General features: G+C 34.1%; 1 pseudogene; it reads left to right on the forward strand.

Annotated features, from left to right (window-relative positions):
• Positions 1-3,101: 3,101 nt before the first annotated feature.
• On the forward strand, positions 3,102-3,822 carry LOC132267570 (SKP1-like protein 1A; annotated as a pseudogene).
• Positions 3,823-4,626: the final 804 nt, after the last annotated feature.

Raw genomic sequence — 4,626 nt, forward strand, 5'->3', positions numbered from 1 at the left:
GTCCCATCCTTGCACTCGTAGTTGTAAATGCATTCTGTCAAAACCATCATATAATCAACATTCAAAGTATTACATATAACCAACTAAAATAGAATCAATAATCCCTCAAACTAAAATTTGGTCTAAAGCAATACATCGAACAGCTTCGATGCAATGTCATGCTGTGTCATTTTGAGAGCCTAAATCCAAGACAACCTATTCAAACAAAAGAAAAAAGTGCATGATATCATTGCCAGCTCTGCATATAACGCATTAAAATTTGGCAATATAAATAATTTCATCTTACACTATTTTAGCATCCAAAAAGCAGCAGCATATTTGCATTCAAATAAATACTACTTACAATCTATCAACCATCTGACAGTAGCATATCTACATTCAAATAAATACTCCATCTGTCCCAAATTGATAGATTGTACATCATTTTAGGTATTGAAAATGTTGAAGAGATGTGTATTAAAATGTTTGTTGCATTATATATGACCCAAAGATACCTACTTATTAATTGGATTAGATGGCCCTCAGGTTATTGATATTTTGACAGTTACCTTCAAAAAATAATGTCTCAACATGACATAAAAACAACTAGACGTGACCCTTCGCCACCCCTGGTCATATCATACATCGTAGTATTTATTTGAATGCAAATATGCTACTGACACAGTTCCCAAAGGCAACGTTTAATTTGGGACTGAGGGAGTACTACGTACAATCTATCCCTAACAAATCTCACTCACATGTAAAGGTGGCTTACCAGAAAAAGCAAGGTTGTGCCTTCACCCTGACAAACTGCAGCAAAGAGGTGCAACACTTCCACAGAAATATGTAGCGGAGAATATTTTATCAAAATTTTTGAGTATATAGATAAAGACGCAAACCTGATTAACATCATGACTCTAGCTCTGGATTGGGAAGAAAACCAGACATAAGAACCAAAAATTCGTATGACCACATTTCCAAGCTGAATCATATCACAGGATCACATTAGACTTTGCAGGGTGGGGAGTTTGGAAAAGATGTACTTTATAATTAATTGCTCATTTTGGTAAAAACATTAGAAATTGTAATGTTGGATATGTAGGAAGATTCAAACTCACCAGACCATAAGATTTGAAGGAATAGCTAATGATAGAAAGCCGACAACATTTTTCATACCCTCCTTAGAAAATCCTGTCCAAGTCTTCTGACATGAAGGCGAAAACTTGATATAAATCGCCAAAATCAATACATTGATCCAATAAGAGATGGCATTGGACAGGGCAGCACCTTTGTTGCCAAAGCCAACTCTAAAAACCAAAATCCAACAAACCAAGACATGAACTAAGCTCGTAAAACCTGTGCTTATCATCAATGACTTTACACTATTTTGAGTCTGCAAGAACCTGAGTTGACACTGGAGGATGCCATAAGGGAAAATGCTAGGGATCAACCAACGAGCATATATTCCCACGTGTGTTGAAATCGCCAAGTCTTGTCCACAGCTAGTTAAAATGATTGGATTATACAATTATCTACAGTATCCTAGGGAAGCCATGATGATTAATTATAGGGCAAAGAACAGATTGAAACTATTCTATTACACACTAAAATTGAAGGATGCATTTAGTCACTAACAGACGAATCATTAAAAAATGATGGATCACTCACTGTTTCATCCATTAGTGACCTGCCTTGTTCGGACACTGAAGTTGGGTGGTGTCGTCATTGTCATTGGCATCAGTTGGCCCTATACCACATGCAACCATAACTAGAAATTCAAAGTCATAACCAGAGAACCATATTGACACACATTGGACCCAAACATCAATTAGCCTCATTCAGAAATTCAAAGGCATGTATACCCAGAGAACCATCAAGTAAGCGAAAGCCATATATGGACTTAATTGAGATATATCTTTGCTTGATATCTCAGTTTACGATTAATTTATTGAGCTGAAAAATAAAAAAAATAAAAAAAAAAATAAAAAAAAATATATTATTGAGCTTTGACTAAATAAGTTAATGAACATTATCGACTTGAGTGGATGAATATGTATTTGTACAAAGCATTGTAATTTAGTTGTATTTCCTCAACCTTCTAAGGTAGAAGGTCAATAATTCTAATCTACTTAAAAACAAAAAAATGTGTGTAAATTTCTAGCTATTGTATTAAATTTTTTTTTTTTTTTCAAAATTCAAACATAGATAAGAGAAAATGCATGTAGACTGCAGACATCTGCAATAGTGCGATATTATTCAACATCAACTACTCTAAGAACAACCACCCAAGTGGCAGAGTGACCAACAAATTAACAAAATACACAATTTTTTACAAATTAACAATAGCCTAAAAAGGAACAAAAATGATAAAAATATATATATATATATATATATTAAAAAATAATAAATAGGGCATTAATTAAATTAAATTAAACCATGGTTGTGTCTTAAGAAAAATATTTAAAAACAGAGCAATAAATTATAGAGTACTAAAAGATCAAAACGAATAGTAAGGGAAGGAGCAAGCAAACCTGGGGTACAAAATTTATTTTCTGATCACAAATGAATCTTCCCCAGCAAATCTGGTTCGAATCTTGTATACTGCAAGGAAACCCTAGCAAATTTCCGACTTTCTAAAGGCTCTACGAGCTTTGCAGTAGAATTCAAAAACTTCATGTCACAAAAAAGAAAAAGAATAGAAGAACCAGAAATTTTGCGTCGCTTTAGCTTCTTTTTGGATGCTGACCGCCTTACAGAACTAGACCTTCTAGAAGAACACTGTCATGTCCTGAATTTGCTTTTAATTTATCACAATGTAGCTCGTCAAACAAATCAGTGACAGCTCCAACAACGTCCTCAACATTATTCTCATCTCTTATCAACATAGTTTCCTTTTATGTTTATAGGTTTTGTTATAGGATTAGGTTTCTTATTCTCTTTGTATCCTAAGGGTATTAGGTTTCCTTATTCTGTCCTTATGGTGTTAGGGTTCTTTATTATAAATAAAGGTGGAGGTCGTTCATATTTCATATTGCTCTGTGAACGTAGTTAGCTTTGTCTCAGTGTATCTCACAAACTTTCTAGAGTTAGGGATTTGGTTTTTGGCTTTGAGAGGCACAACCATGTCCGCTTCAAAGACGGTAGTGTTGAGAACTTCAGATGGCGAGACCTTCGAGGTGGAAGAGGCTGTGGCGTTGGAGTCGCAGACCATCAAGCACATGATTGAAGATGATTGTGCTGATTCCGTTATTCCTCTACCAAACATAACCAGCAAGATCTTACCCATGATCATCGAGTATTGCAAGAAGCACGTCGAGACTGACAAGACTTCCGATGGTCTCAAAACCTTTGGGCAAACTTCATCAAAGACGTCGACCAGGCCACTCTCTTCGATCTCATCTTGGGTGCAAACTACTTGACATCAAGAACTTGTTAGATCTAACATGTCAAGCAGTGACGGATATGATCAAAGAAAAGACTCCAGTGAAAGTTCGTAACATTTTTAACATCAAGAATGACTACACTTCTGAGGAAGAAGAAGAGGTCCGCAAGAATAATGCATGGGCTTTTGAGTGAAACATGAATCAACTATGGGATGGTTTTTTTTTCAGTAAATTTTTTTCCCGTTGTCAATACCCATAATAGGATTGCTATATATATATGCTATTTAAATTCATGGTTTTTTTTTTTTTTTTGCTTTGTGAAAACTTTCTACTTCCTTTTCAATAAATATAAATCTTTTTTATTGCCATGTTAAAACAACTAAAATCTATTAAAAAATATGATAAAGCTACAGGATAGAACATTGTAAAGTTGAATACACACTTAGTCTGGGCAAACAAAATATCAAATACCTGGTGTGTGTGGGACTATAACTGGCAAGGCAAATAATAAGCTTATGTAGTTGTCCGAACATCGGAGAAGAAGCAGACAGACGGTTAGATTCATGGGTTGGTTTCGGATATTCTTCAATTGCACTAAGCAGAAGGTCTATTTTTTAGGTTGAAGTACGTTTTGGGTTAGACAGACTACGTATGATTGAAGTAGGAAAAGACACACAGATTTGGGTTGGGGCTTCAGAGAATTGAGAATTGAGACTCCAAGCAAGCCTGGCTATATATGTAAGTTTGGCCCAAGCAATTCCGTCTGTGCTTCAGTTGAACCCAACTATCCATGAATTAGTTTTTTCTTTAAAAAAAAAGTTATTTATTTTTCTTCTGAACTTGGTATGAAACTTTCAAAGTCACTTTACTTTTGATAAGAAAATACCACTAGTCTATAACCCATATTATCAAATTGGGTATTTAATTTAATAATCCATTTTTTAATTTTAATACTTCATTTTTTTACAATTTAAATATTTTTAAAATTTAAAAGTTGAAATATGTTTCTTGAAAACTCCATTTAATGTTGATTCACTATTTAATAAAGTGGTGCTATATTTACAAGACAATTTGAATTTTTTTTTTTTTCCAGCAGTATCACATGGTGAAAGTATTTAAAAAGTAAGTTCTTTCTTAATAAAGTTGTGCTAAATCTAATTGATCAAATTAGAAAAATTAGAAGATTGAAGGAGTGACAGTTGTTTGATAAATAATGGGGAACCACGGGGTGTATCTGTCTCTGTGTGTGTGTGTGAGAGAGAGA

Source organism: Cornus florida, unplaced genomic scaffold (genome assembly GCF_030987335.1).
Source record: "Cornus florida cultivar Cherokee Brave unplaced genomic scaffold, ASM3098733v1 CherokeeBrave_3.0.0_Hap2_Chr07, whole genome shotgun sequence".
NCBI classification, from domain to species: Eukaryota; Viridiplantae; Streptophyta; class Magnoliopsida; order Cornales; family Cornaceae; genus Cornus; species Cornus florida.